Consider the following 15,645-nt stretch of genomic DNA (forward strand, 5'->3'; position numbering starts at 1 on the left):
CTGCTTCATGCCACCCTAGACTCTTAAGATCTTGGCCTCTCATTCAGAAATTCCATGAGATCCCATCCAACCTACCAAATACAGACTTGTGTAAATATCTCCAACTCCATCACTTCATTATTGCCTAAGAAACAGAGAATGGATTGCAGACAAATGGATCGTTAACAAAATTTTGAGAAACGGCTCATTGCACCAAACGACTCCAAGAGCGTGATTTCATGATTTCTGCATTATATGGTGTTTTATCAAGTGCTGGTACTAGCTCTTCAGATGCACCGAGGGAGGCTTGGGAACACGACCTCGACATGCCGTTTAGCGACCGCGAATGGTCATCCGTATGTGCTGGAGTCTTCTCTGTCTGCACCTCCCTCAGCGTCCAGGAAGAAAAGCTCAGGCTCATTCACAGAATCATTGTGTCGTCACAGGATGTTTCCAGGAACATCTCAGCTGTGTTTCAAATACAAAGTGTCTCAGGGCACCTTGGTATTTTCATTCCAGGAATGTGGTAAGATCCAAGATTAGTAAAACGGGGTTCGTGCATCCATCCGAAAAGCTTTCAAGAAAAAAATCTGATTTCTCCCTTTATATCCTCTTGTTAAATCACAACCCAGACTCCTTTCTTGATGATGTCATGAGATGTAGACCAACTACTCTTACATATTTTAATGTTGTGGTTTACACCAGGAGTTCCCCCTGCGGATGACTCAAGTGTTTCAGTTTCTTCCACCTGAAAAACTGACATTTGATTTGCATGAAAATTCTAATGAATCCTGGAATATCTGAACACCCTTCTGGAAGTTTTTAGAACATGCTATGTGTTCACTCCTGTGATATATTGTAACCTTTTGACCTTGAGCCCTCGCTCCATGTATGTGGACATATTTGCAATTTCTTGGTCTACTGTCTCTACCTGTTTGTTGCTGTGACCCTGTGCTCTTGATAAAACCATTAAAAAGAACCTGTTGCCATGTCGTTTTCCCACACAGAGATGGTTGTTAGGCCCTCATTCAGGAGGGGTTCTGGGGAGATACAGCAGGTAGTTCTGGTGCCTCGCAGCCCCAGGACAGTGCAAGTGGGTGTACGTTCAGTCCTCATTGGTGTGGAACCCGCATGTTCTTCCTATGTTCACGTGGGTTTTGTTCGGATGCTCTGGTTTCCTCCCACAGTCGAGAAACACGTTTCAGGTGAACCGCTGACTCTAAATTGTGTAATGCAAATAAATGTAAATGCGAGAGGTGCGAAGTGCTCCTGTCAGAGACGTCCACGTTTAGTATCCGAGAAAGGTGAAGATTTGAGAAGAGCCGTGACCTTCTGAGAAACGTTCCTTAAATGCCCAAAGCGCGGCGAAGGGCTGTTCGCATCTGCTGTGCTGCTGCGTCTCCGGTTCCATGATGCTCCTTCCTGATACAGTCTATAGGGAGGTAACCTATAAATACCCCCAGCCTCCCCTCTCCCCGCAGTCACTGTCTTCTCCAACTAATTCACGTGTTCCAGATGATTGCTGGTGAGGAACGGCCAAAATATTGTCATTTGAAACATTCGTGTAGCTCTAAGCGTTACGAAATGTTAAAATACAGAGGAAACGATCAGTTGAACATTTCTGATGGACTCGTGTAAAATTACGACTTCGAAACGGCGTTCGGAATGGATGTATCCAAGAAAAATACGTAAGTTCCTCGGAACGAGTCACAGAGTCACTGTGGGGGGGGGGGGCGGCACAGGCCATTGCAAGTTTGTCGCACGATGCTTTATCATCGGAAGCGAGGTGAGCTAAGCGCGGGTTCGACACCCAGACGCATAATTCGCCTCTTTCAGCAGGCATCGCGATGCTCTGTGAACCGGGAGCCCCGCGTGCGGAAGCATTTCGCCGCCCCCACGTTTGCTGTACGAGCTGAACGAAGGCCCCCGCGTGTGTTTTCGCAGCAGCCTTGGGTCACGCTTCACCGCGTGGCCGACCTCCTCGCCGGTCACTTCGCTGACCTCTAAGGCCCCTCGGTCGCACTTCACGAGGGCCTTCGTCTCTCCGGGGTGCTGCTCTCTTCCCCATAAAGCGCAGTCACGCAGACTCGCGTTCGCACCCCTCCGCAGCGTCTCCCTTTCAACACCCCCCCATCCGTCGATCTTCGCCGTCTCTCTTCCCTTCTCTGCGATTCCGTGAAGTCATCTGGAAAGGATTTATTGATTTATTAAAAAATGTAACCATGAGACTAAAGAATGATAGACCCCAGTTATCATTACTGATATTTTTCTGGGTTCCTATGGTCTGAAAGATATTCAGCCCGCAGTCCAAGGAATGTGTAAAGTAAGCTTCCGAACGCACGCGGCTCGCCGGTCGGCCGGCAACGGCCGAGGACGACCGCAGCGCCGATATATTAGGGAGGCTGTCGGATAAATAATTTGAAATGCGTGTCGCTTTCGACGAAGGTTCCAGCTGCTGACTTCTCGGCTTCTGACTTTTACGGGACGTCTCTCCGCTACGCGGATGCCGTTAAAAAACTGTGCGAGTACCTAGGAAAAAAAGGGTCCAGAAACACATAGAGAGTGACCGCCCAAAATAGGATTCGGGATTTCATTTATTCTTAAAATCTCACATAGCGATTAAAGCTGTTTAAGGAGCTCAAAAGGCATCTTTTGAGTCACCGGTTAAGAGCTGATGTCCTTGTGTACGCAGAGGCCTTGGTTACGCTTTCAGTCATTCTTTGACCCCAATATAATGATTTTTATCCCTTTCGGTAAAGTGCAGCTCCCTAGCGTCCGGAGACTGTTCTGGAAACACGGGGCATGTTCGTATGTCCACAGGCACGTTATACCCTGGATGGGCTCTCGGTCCATCACAGTTCGACGCGCTCATTTAGTTGCGCATCAACACACGTCACTGGATTGACGGAGGAAACCAGAGCACTCAAAGGAAACTGGCGTGAGCACAGCAAGAACGTACGAGCTCCACGCGGACGGAGCCAGGTTCGAATCCCGCCCGAAGCCACCTTGTAGGCGCGAGTCGCCGGCGCCGTCCGATAAGCCACGGCGTTGCGCGTTGATAACGAAAATGATTATTCGCATATTAATATTTATTTACCTATGACAGATTGGAGTTAAAGAAATGGAGCCCAAAATGTGTGCCGGTAGGGATCGTCCAGAGTCCCGCAAGTCATCGGCACAGTGGGTGGGTGGTGGGGGTGATGCAGAAACTGGTGGGCAATGCGAGGAATCATCTAGAGACACCCCCCCTCCCCGCCCCTGCACACACGCACACAACTGTCATTTGTGTCTTTTGTGCAAATCTGGGTCACAGCAAAGATTTGAAGATGAATCCATTATCCACCCCCCTCCCACCCCGCTGCCACACCTCTTCCTCGACTGTGGCGCATCTGAACTATCTGCGCCAGGGGTCACACGTGAGGAGAGCTCCTCCTGCAGCGTCCCCTTCGCAGCTCTCATGGCAGGATGGAGAGCGGTGGGATCCGAGGTGGAAGCACCCTAAACGCCCACGTGTGCGTGCGTGTGCGTGCGTGCGTGCGCCATCGCAGTGAATAGGCTTCCTTCGTCATCGCGATTGCGTCTTTCCAGCTATTTTTATCCAGCCTCTCCATCTGCCCCCCCCCCCACCCTTCTCCCCCAGCAGCAACTCATTAGCTCTGCAGTATTTCGGTTCCGTTGCTCACTGGGAATTTGCGCTTTCAATTGATTTTAATGTGATTTTGTTTTTCTTGTGGCGTGTTGCGAAAGTGTGGTCCTAAGGAGGCTCACAAAAGGATTTACATCTGGATCAATACATTGTGCCTAAATTATGTAAATATTTTATGTGCACACAATTAGCAGCAGATTAATTTGTTGGCTTGTGCCACGATTTTTTTTTTTTTCTTTTACGGCCTGAGAATTTGCCCATATGGAAAATCTGAAGACAAAGCGTTGAGAGGCATGTGATCCAAATTTCCTGCCGTCTTGCGACCAATTTTGCTGTCATCAATTCACTACAGCTGTATTGTGCCCATATGAGTGACATCGTGAAGATGGTACTTTCTCACCTGTATTCTTTTCCTTAGGTTGCTTATGATAGAAAGTTCACTAAACAGACCGGATTTATTTACGTTGACCCATTTTGCCGACATTTCTCCAAAGTACCTCGCAATGTTCAGACGCTTACAGTGATTTATCCATTTAAACAGCTGCGCAGTTTTCGCCGAGCAATTCGGGGTAAGTCCCTCGCTCAAGGGTACTACGGAGAGGTTTCATTCGAACCTGCAACCTCAGAGTCCAAAGGCGGCTACCCAAGTTTTATCCTCATGAAGTTGAAGCTTGACCTTCTCGGCAGCTCCGATGGCCTTCTTGGTCTTCGTGTCGAGGCTACGGCCGCCGGAACGGGTACGAGTCGGTGAAGTTCACCTAACCACCGACGTGGACGAACGGACGTTGAAGAGAAGTACGTGTTACTGTGGGCCACCACACCTGGACTGGGTTTACTGAGGTCACATGTAAGAGCTCACCACCAACACCATCACGCCAAGGAAGGCAGGAATGAGAGCGAGGTGTGAGGTTGGAGCTTCGCGGCAGCTGCCCGTGTTTCGCTTCCGTCTCCAGATGCCCCTCTGCGGTCGACCGTCTTCATCCGCTGCCCTCCTCCCCCTTTTCGCGCTCTCTCCCACCCGTCTCTCACCATTCTCCTGCTCAGCTGAGCGTGACGAAGGCGACGGGGAGGCTCGTCTCGGGATCACCCCGTCAACGGTGTTTCTAGGGGCGCGAGGCGAACGCTGGCATTTTCAGTGTGTCGCTGCGCCCCGCCAGACAGCAGATTAGACGGAAATGGTAAAGAAGCGACAGAATAGGACGCTGCTGAACTCTTTGGTCCTCGGAGATCTGCAGCTGGTGCTAAAGTTTGTGACGCACATTTTCATCTCATTAAATTTGAACTCTAAAGAAATACACACACACACACTTTCAGAACCGCTCATCCCATACGGGGTCGCGGGGAACCGGAGCCTAACCCAGCAACACAGGGCATAAGGCAGGAGGGGGAGGGGACGCACCCAGGACAGGACGCCAGTCCATCGCAAGGCACCCCAAGCGGGACTCGAACTCCAGACCCACCGAAAAGCAGGACCGTGGTCCAACCCACTGTGCCACCGCACCCCCTTGCCTCTAAAGAAATACTGACTCTCAAACAATTGCAGCGGCAGCCACGGCTTCTGCCAGAGTACAAGGACAGGATACTGCGCTTGAAGCCGTGGATGTAGTAAGAAACTGTTAAGATCTCTTTTACATGTTGACAATATTGTAATTCCACATCTGGGAAACAGGTTGACTGCAAATAAATCTGGGTGATATCCAATACATCTTGTATAACTGGTAAGGTTAAGGAGATTTTATCTAAATGATTTCATTGAATTTACCCAAATTTACAAAAGACCAGTGCTATGTAGAGATTTATAATTAATATAGATAATAATGTGCTTTTTGTGAAAGTAGCCCTGAAACCATTCAACATTTATTTTTATATCCCCTGGTTTAAAAAAAAAAAAAAAAAAAAAAATTGATCGCATGGAAAATTTTGGTTAAAAAGAGCCAAATACTGACATTAACTGTAAAAAAAAAAAAAAAAAAAAATTGACGTCATGGTAAACTTTAATCCGACTGAAAATAATTTTCAAAAATCTTTTCTAACTGACTCATGCATTATGTTGGCACGTAGCTGTAAACACAAAATGGGCAGGGAAGAGTTCTATACTTAAAAATATGTGTAAAGATCTCTTTGCAAAGTATTTCAAAATGTAAAAATAAGAAAGCACTGTTTAGTTTATCTTTGTTTACTTTGTTCAGTCTTTTTAAACGGCGTGTGTTTCTACTGTAATAAGTACCACTGATGACTTTTTTTTTTTTTTTTTTTAAAAAAAAACATACTGTTGCCCTTTTGGACATAAGGCTATGACGAAAGAGAAGCAAAACAAACCAAAAGTTTTCTTAATCAGGCCCTGTTTTTGGCCTGTTCCTCCAAAAACACCAGCCCAGTATCACTCACTCCAAGTCAGGCCAGCTGCATTTTTAGTCCCCCTCCTGGTGCTTCGACGGGTGCAGCTGGTCATCCTAATTCAATAAAGGCAGGGGTGGAGAAGTCTCTCACGATCTTCTGCCTCCTACCCTGGGTTGGATCGCCCACCAGCTAATGTTCTTGGAATTTGTGTATGTAATCTTTTGGTTTTACGTGTTGTTTTTTGCTGATTAAATTTAAAAAAAAAAAAAAAAAAAAAACGTAACTCGATTCTACCGGTCTACAGGTTAAAGGAAGTGAGCCCCAAAGTTTCTGACAGTTGCTGGGTATAAGTGTCTTTCTTCTGTTGGTTCGATGGCGCTCCTGCACGCAAGGCAGCAGGTAGCGACTCGGGTTCAAAACTCTAGACCGAAACGTTGCCGGCGTGACCCTTAGCCCCGCTGCCGTGCCCTTCGGAAATGCGCGAAACGTGTTCGCTGCGGACCTTGCGCGGAACTCCTCTTTGTTGGCTCCGCGTACGCTAGCTTGCGCCTTTGCCGTACCGCAGAGCGCCGTGAGACCGCGAGGGCTCCGACCGCCGCGAGCGTTAACGACTCGCCTTCGTGCATCGCCCAGCACTGAGTCAAAGTCCTTGGAGTCCTTCCGACGTGCACCGCGCAAACGGGCCCGGCCGACGGCAACATATGCGTTTGATTGGGGACGTCTAGTGAGTCACTCGACTGCCTTAATGACCTACAGGGGAACAACAAGGGAGGCGTGAGGGCCGGGGCGGCCGTCACGGCCACGCGTCGAGTACTTCCCTAGCGGTCGTCTCTCGTCGTGCCGGGAGCCGAGGGTTCGGCGTACCTACGCGTCGCGTACGCCCTTCGGACAGGGACCCGGCACAGAGTTTCCCGGAATGCCCCGTTACGCAACCGTTTGTCCGTCTGCTAAAGCAGTCCCGTCTTTCGGAGAGTGGGACACAGCTGCGCTTTCGATCGCGAACGAAAGTCGGCGAGAGCGTTTACCCCCGTGGGCAGCGGCCGGCCCGTCGCCGACCGTCGCTTTGTGTTCCGAACCAGCCGGTTGTGCCGCCGGCCCACAGGTTCCTGCGCTGCTGTGCGTTTCTGTTGTTTTTGCTAAATGGCCTCATCCCGTGCGTCCCAGAGGTCCACGGCAAGAGCTCCCCGACTTGTCGCGTTGTGCTTCGCGTCTGTCTTTTTCGTTAGATGTTGCGACTTCCTGCGGCAACGGGTGCTTTTAACCAGCTGCTGTTTACCGGCACCTGCAGCACCTCTCATTTTTATGAATATGTGGAGCTTGTTTATGTCTGGTCTTTAGTGCATTAATGCTTCATTCTTGAGAGACCTCAAGTGACCTTGCTGCAGCGAGACAAAGTAAAAATCATCGCCTCCCAACCGTAGGCCGAGACGATCCGTTCCGTGGCACTATGGTTTTTAACTTCTGATGACATCCGATATTCTTCATAGTGTCGGAGAAGCTTAATTACAACAAAAAGCTGCACGTGGACCAGAAACGAGGGAGAAAAGGGACGGAGGATCGGAACGAAAAGCACGGCTCTGCGGGGATTTCCGCAGCGTTCGTGTGACTCTCGGCTTTGCCGAGCGTCCGGCGGCCCTCTCGGCCGCGGTGTCTCGCCGTCGGGAGGCTGAATGGGAACAAAAGTTTCGCTCTCCGCAGGAGGGAGAGAGCACTCGCTCTGTTTCACATGGGTTTCATCCTTTTCCCTAGAAGCTGGATGTCTGGACCGAGGCTCACAGCACCGAGACCTCACGTGTTTCCAATTACGCGCAAAATGTGAATTGTTAAACGGCGCAGCCGTGTCCGGCGACGCTCCCCCGCTCCCCGTCAGACTCCAATGCCGTCGTCTTCAAGATGCGCTCGTCTTCAGCGGTCAAAAGCAACCGAAGCACGGATGCAGTAATTTTGTTTTTCCTTCCCCCAGTTTCTTAGCTGTTCTCTGTACCCTCTCACTCTGTTTCGCGTTTTCTTGCATCTGGCAGCTTGCTGTGTAGGTATATGTGCGCTAGTGTTTTACCCTTTGCGGGGCTTAAAAGCGCTTTAAGTACTGCGGTACAGCAGCTTGCTGCGAGTCCTCGGTATCGTCCGCCCTTCCATCTTCCATCCATCCTTCCATCTTCCAGGACTGCAAATCCTGTTATGTTGTCAGGGAACCCAAGGCGGTTCCAGGAAGCCGTTTACATCCCGGACGCGATGCTGGTCCAAGGCTGGCAGTCGAACAGATGCAGACATGGAGACGCACGCCGGGCCCCTGTCGAATGTGATCGCTCTATATCACTTGAGAAAGGTGAAGTCTGAAGGTTCGTTGCTGCCTCAATCTGACTGCTGAAGTACAAACCAACAGGCTGATTTTCTTTTTTCCTCCCCCCCCCCAATTTTGACCAGCTGTGACCCTGAGACTTTTTTTTTTTTTTTTTTGTTTTTGTACAGATGCCATCTGGTAATATTTTTGCGAGGGCACTTTAGTCACTGACGCACATTAATAGCTCGAGTTTCTCTTCATTCAGTATCGTTATCCTAATGAAACACATTATTCTAATGGCTGCGGTGCGACTGAGAGCGCCGTCGGGGCCCATCTGAACCCGAGGTCCGCAGACATTACATGTTACAATGGTAATGAAATCGGAGTCGTTGGATCTCACCCCAATATCGAGCTGAGCGTCGGTGATCAAACGCACAAGTCCTTGCTTTAAGAAAGAGAGAGGAGATGGGGCCAGTGACGTATTTCTTCTGTCTCTGCGAGGCTCTTTCTCCCGCTTTCCCGCCAGGAAAGGTGTCGGTTGGATGTAAGGCAGGCAGAGGAGCTGGAGGAGAGTGTGGTTATAGCTGAGTCTAGCGTTTTTCCTCCATGTCCTTGATGGCTCCCAGATGTTTAATAACGACAGAGTGCCGTCCGGCTGCCGGGATTGCTCTCCCCGTCTCCCTATTCTCCAAGCAGGCTCTTAACCCTCCTCCCTAATTCTCTCTGCTCCTCTCCAGTCTGTATTTCCCCCTCATTCTTTCTCCCTCCTTGCAGTCTGCTTCGCTCTTCTCTGCATCTTCAGAGTCTGCTTATCATCACCACCACTGCGCTCGGTTGTAATTTCCTCCTTTTTCACCCTAAGCCGAATCTTCAGCCACGTATTTTGTATTGGTGGAGAGCGCATGATCTTTGGACTCTTTGCAATGAAGGTCCTGCCACCTCAACATCAGGTGGTAGAAAGTCAGTCTGCTTTCATTTGTAAAGGTCTCACTAGTTAAATATGGTTTCATCATAATATTTTTCTCCTGACTTTGCCTGGTCTGTAGCTGTAGCCAGTACCTTCAAGATTCAACTTGGCAATGTGTGGAGCTCCAAGGGGTTTAACTGTGGAGAAACAACGGTCCATTTGATGCCACATAAGGGAGGACCCACACAAGCCAAAGTGAGACTTGTACACGTTCGCTTGCCTTGGTGAGAGGTTTTGGGCCGTGGAGGCACGTTCCCAGCATACGCAGCTTGCTGGGTTTTGAGGGGACGAAGGCTGTCGCGTTGTGATGAGATGAAGGTCAGTTTTCTGCATTTGGAGCAACGCGCCATTGCGCTGCTGAGCCTTGCAAAGCTGGTGCTACTTCCAGAGCGCTGGGGGCTCCGGTGAAGTGCCTCCTCTCTCTGAAAGCTCAGAAGAAGCAGTACTGTTGGTGACACGATCGCGCTCGCCTTTCCCCAAACCCCGGCTGCCGTTTCTCCCCACGCTCCCAATACTACCTACTACCCCGAGCAGTGTGTGAGGACTCTGAGCTCAAGATGAAGCCGGCCGAACGCGGGCTACTACGTCAGGACACGGTTATTAATTGGGTGTCTGCTGGTTCCGGTCCCAGGATGAAGATATTGTTTCACACTTCAGGAAAAGTGTTTTGTAACTGGGTGGTGTCTACAGCTGTAAGCTACTGTATGTACATTGCAAGTATAAATACAGCTGTTGAGCAGCTTAATAAAAAGAAGAAAAAAAACTAGAAGCCAGGACATGTAGCATGCCAGTCTTGGATATTGCCATGGCAACATATACACACAAGTCAATAGCCGCTGGACACCGTCCTGAAAAAAGTGGAACCGGATTCTTGCGAGAGACCGGAATATGTTAAATATCTTTTTTAAAGTTATTCCAAGTAAAACGGTTTCCTAGCGAGTCAGATGGGCTCTTGACAAAGACGACTAAACTGCGGCGACACGCAATGCTGGAAAGCCTGTACGAAATGTATACAGCGAACGGACTGAGCGTCCCACTAATTTGGGTGGACGGGCCTTTTGTAAAGAGCTGCAGCTTAACTGCTTAACGCAAGTGGCTCAGCAGGCCGGTCCTCGTGTCCGTAAAGACGGCATCAAGGAGCAAATGAAGGCTGAGCAAGCGAGTCTATCAAGTTGAGGCCTATTTGTTTTGCTCTTGCTGGACCTTCCTGCCCGCTGGACCCTTTCAAGGAGCTCAGACCGATCAAGGTCTTGCTTTTGACAGTTTGCTGTTGCATTATTACATTAAGCTGCTTGGCAATACCTTTCATCAAAAGAGGCTTGGAGAGACTGCGCATCGACATGTTTAAACACTTGAGCATTTTTTGGAGGCCATTAATGAGGGGCACGACAGCGGGATGGAGAGCAGCAGCCTTGTGCACACGGCTCCTCGTCCCACACCCACCTGCTCCTCTAAATTAGCTGCTCGTGTTGGAAAAAAAAATCTCGTCCCAAGGCTTTTAAAACTGTGCAAAACAAAATAATTTTACACTGGAGAAAAGCATCTATGATAATTGTGCAACAATAGGCCTTGATTTCTTTTTTTTTTTTTTAGACTGTATAAGAACAATTCAAAACTTTTTTAGAAGCTGCAATTTAGAACAAAACTGTTTTAGCTGCTTGACAAACCACGTCTGGTTATTTCTACAAGATGTTTATAATTAACTCCACTGTTCACTCATAGCAAATGAGGCAAAGAAATTCTTCAGGAATTAAAAATCTTGCAAATGAGCCACACTGATTAATGTAGATCATTTATAGAATGTTTAACTATTTTTCTTTATTTGTTGTTAAGATATTTTATGAAGCCTTTTTTTTTTTGTTTTTTTTTTTTTTTTTGGAAATGAGACACCTCAGCAAAGACAAAAGGGGGGAGAAAAAATTCTAGTTTTATTTCCATTGTTATATATTTTTTTTTTTCTTCCAGAAAATGAATCTAACAACTTTAGGCATCATAAAAGCATAAACCATTGTTATTACTTCACACTGAAGCACGAATGAGGTCATGGAAATAACTCGCAAATAACTCTGGTGGATTCATCATGGGTGCTGTCAGCGTAAATATCCATGCAAATCATGCAGTAAAGCACGGGATCAGCAGGAAACGTCCAGCGCCGACAGGCTCCGAGCGTCGAGCGGAAGCGCGAGCGTCCGCTCCGGGCCCCGCGTTTAACGATCTCCCGGGGAGCGGCCGTGTACGCTTTCCGACTAAGGACCCCGTTTTTGTCTTTCCCAGAGCGAGCGCTCGGGCACGTGCATGGGCCGGTGACCTGAACTCGCGCTAATGAATCACAAATGGCTAAGGAAGGGAACAGTTATTGCTTGGCGCGGCGTCGCTGTGCCTCATCGGGCCCCGAGGGGTCGTCCGGCAACACGCTTCCTGCCGTGGTGACTCAAAGGCCTCCTGAGTCGGTTTCCTGGGAAAACGGGGAACGGTTGGGTTGGACACCGTTTGTCTTGTAATAGCCGTCTGTGCCGCGTGAACATCCAGGCCTTCCTTCGAACGGGCTTCCGCTCTCAGCCGAGACCCTATAATAACGCCGAAGCTCTGGCTCTGCGGCTTCTTGAAATAGTAGATGAACACCTTGTCGTGAACGTGTTACCGCAGCCCATGCCTACCTCCTGGCCCGTCGCTGGCGGGTCGAATGGCGATGGCGAGTCTAAGGGTCCGCACCCGGAGACGGCCCGCAAATAAGTTTTCGTCGGCCCCACCGATCTCCTCCACGCTGGACAGCCTGCGGACGTGGATGGACGCGCTCAGCCGCGCAGCCGGACACGGGCCGCCGACTTCCCAGATGTACGCCGGGTCAAACGCGGGTTTGCGGACCTCCCCCGACGACGCCGATCGCGTCCTCCCGTCTCCCGGGACCGGTCAACGGCTTCACGGGAACGGAACCTGGCGATTCCACCCGGAGCTGCGCTGGTGGGAAGGGAAGTCATGTGTGCAGAGGAATCGCTGCGGCATTTCTTCCGTTTCCTTATGCGTTTAACGCTGGCGGACATGAAAGTGCATGTAGAAACGCGTGTAGGTCTTACTGTGCACGGGGGAAGCGTTTGAGCTACTCGTCAGGGGACGAGCTCACAGATGAACGTCCACCCTTCCGGGTATACGAACGCGCCTTTTTTGCTGCCCCGATCTTTTAGTACGCTTGAAAAATCCGGGGAGGTGCGGGCGGTTTGTGCCTCTTCGGAGCGTAAACCCATTTTCAGGCAAATGAATGCATTTTTAAATGAGCGTGTGACAAAGAGGAATGCTAATTTAGCCTTTATAAGCCAGACCCTGGCCCTTGTTCGCTTTTTTCCTCCTCCTGCCTTCCCGAGGAGTAGCTGCTGTTGCTGCTGGCTGAGAACATGCTCACAGAGCTGCTGTTCTGCACCGGAGGCCTTTTTTCATTGAACTCTTCTGCGGAGTATAAATTACCACCGAATGACTTGGGGTGGTGAGAGCTGGCAGGCCAGGGGAGGTGGCGGGGGGGGGGGGGGGTCGTTCCAAGTCCTCCCTGCTCTCGTAATGTCCGTCGTTACGAGAAAGTTCCCATATCGTGCACCCGCTGGTGTTTTTTTTCTCGGCGCTTCGCACATCTGGAGCTGCTGGATTACCTCAGTGTGTCCGTCTCCCCCAGGGCTCTTAAAGAAAGGTTTCGCACACTTTTCCCAGTTGCAGTCTACGCAAACTGCCCTATCAGCCAGATCGCCGTCTAGACCCTGTGCTCTTTGGCTCCAGGTGAGGAGAGCTTATCTGGCCCTTTCCGGGCTGCCGGCGTTTCGCCACGAAAGAGGTGGCATTATCCGCTTCTTCTCTAGACCCCGAATGTTCTTGCTCAGTAAGTAGAGTTCACGGGTCAGGGGCGTCAGCTCCGTTCTTGCCGCCCCTCGGTGGTCTTCTCGGACTCCCGGATGCTCTCGGACCCAGCCGCTCCCCATCCCGACGCTGAGCCGCGGTCCTCGCAGGCTTCTTCGTCGCTCGTGCTGCAGAGAATGTCTTTAATTCGCATTTCCTTCCGCCTGCGCTCGGAGCGACTTGCGCAGTTCACCGAACGAGCAAGCTGCAGCGAACGGCACGCATCCAGAACACTTTCCAGGAACAGGGGAGAAATAAAAGTTTCCACACAAAGGCTTCTTTGTACTGCGATACGTATCTGATCCTTGGTTTTCCACGCGAAAATAAAACACCTGTTAATGCCGAACGCGCGGGGGCCGCGGGGTTGGCAGCGAGCGGCAACGAGAGGCAACGAGAGGATCGAACACAGAACCGCTGCGGTTAAGTGCTGCTCCCCTCAGACCCCGGGTGGGGGTGGGTGCAGTCTAGTTAGCGTGTCCAGTGTTTTGACCGAGAACACCCAGCTTCAGTGTGCGACAGGACTTAGTGAGTTTTCTTTTTCTCTTTGCTACCAATACGATTTATGTTTGAAAACAGATGCTGGAGTGACGCCCGTGCGTTGAACTGGGAACGAGTCCCTGGCACCGCGTTACACGCCAGAGCTCCGCTTCCAAACTCATATTCGTTGTGATTTTTTTGTAAATTTAATTTTTTTTTTAAAGCTGAGTGCTAAACAACTCATGTGATCCAACCAGAGAAGAGCGGGATCTGTTGAGGGATGCCGGACCTGGGGGTGGGGGGGGGGGCTGTGAGGAAGGTGGGCGGAGCCAGAAGCACAGTAGAGGCACTGATCTACGTACGCATGGGAAACGAATCCGTGAGATGCGGTTCACCAGGAGGATCTCGGGCAGCTTCCTGACTTCAATGTGAAATTTGGCATCAGACACCGGCCTGATGAGTACCAAACGGTCCATGAAGGTCGGCGAGGCGCTCTTTAAACGGAGGGCTGGCGTGGAGAAGTTCAGACAGATCTTTGGGTGGAGAGCGCGAGAGGGGTACTATGCGTTTCTCAGCATCCTGGCTTCTTCCTTCATCACGTGTTTGATACCGTTATGCCTGCGTGTGAGCGCACCTAGAAGCACATGCTTTCACCTGAAGAAAGCGATAGTTTTCCTTCCACATGGGAATTGTGATCTAGAACATGTGCAACCCAGATCCCACCCCAATGAGTCCTCAACCCCCTTCTCACCCCGTCTTGGGCTTTCTATTTCGGTAGCATCTTGCCAGGGACCTCGTTTTCGCATTACGATATCGGCGTTCGGAAAGAAAGAGTAACCGAAGAACTTTGCGTCTGTGACCAAAGAGCACGATTTCCCCAACCGAAGAGAAAAGTCTTCCTCCTTTGCAAGTTTTTGCAGAGTTTTAAGTGCACAACTTCTCTTCCTTTTCCAGGCAAATCTAAATAGAGGGACAATGTTTTTATTTCTCTTTGCCCATCTGCACGGTTTCATATTTACGCTGAGAGTTGCAAGTATCCCAAGAGGAGGCCGATGTGCCTTGTGTTTCATCTGAAAACCGTAAGAACAGCGCATGATTTTTTTTTTTTTCCCTCTTCAGTGGAAAATCACGCATATATTAAGTTCAGAGAGCTGGAGGGGATTAATATGTAAAATTTAAGTACTCTTATTTTTTAAGTGTGTTTATGTTTTCTTAATTTCTTGTGTTGAGTTGGAGGCCAAAGAAGCCAAGTCAGGTCTCAAAAGTGTCATGCATTTGAGAGCTGCTGGCACCCATTTACCCCCGACCCCCCAGGGATCTACTCGCTGCTTTGATATTTTAATGGATGTCATCATTTCTGCCCTGAGACGCTGCTTCACAAAGAGTAAAAAGACCCCAATTGGTGATTGATTAATTTCGCTGGAGCGAAAAAGCATGTAAACGCAAGGCTGTCTGAAAACACGTCCGATGTCTTTCATGCACGTAATCCTTCAAAATGAGCTGCTTCTCAGTTCCGATAATGATGCATTTGAGACGCTCCATGGAGAACATGCTGCTGCGCTTTTCTTTTTTGTGCCCGACATGCAAGTTATTAAATAATAAGGATGTGGTGCTAAGCACTGTTAGCTTGTGATCACGTGAGTGCGGAGGAGAGATTTTCTGAAAGGTGCAGGTTTTTGGGGAAGTATTCAGTAGCCTGGGAATGAAGGGAGGTGGTTGATGGTCTGGAATGGGCTTTTATTCATCCCCTCCCCACCCTCACCAGGCATCTTTGTCAAAAAAATCCATCCATCCATCCACTTATCGCTCCCTGTGAGCCCCTCGGAGTCCCGCAGGCGGAATACTGTGCTCCGCGCGTCTTTAGGTTGCAGCCGTGTGTCTAAAGCCTGCTATTTAGGTCAGGATTAATCCAGCTTTCCTCTGCGCCTGATTGAGAGCGGAAACCTTCCGACACCTCCGCTTTATTGTCCCCTTTTCCCCTCTTTCTCCACAATAATTGGCAGTGTCTTAGTGGGAAACGGCACGGGATTACCCACTAAACATTTCAGTCTTTTCCTTAATTTGCTTTTTCAGGAA

The sequence above is a fragment of the Scleropages formosus genome, chromosome 21 (genome assembly GCF_900964775.1).
Source record: "Scleropages formosus chromosome 21, fSclFor1.1, whole genome shotgun sequence".
NCBI lineage: Eukaryota > Metazoa > Chordata > Actinopteri > Osteoglossiformes > Osteoglossidae > Scleropages > Scleropages formosus.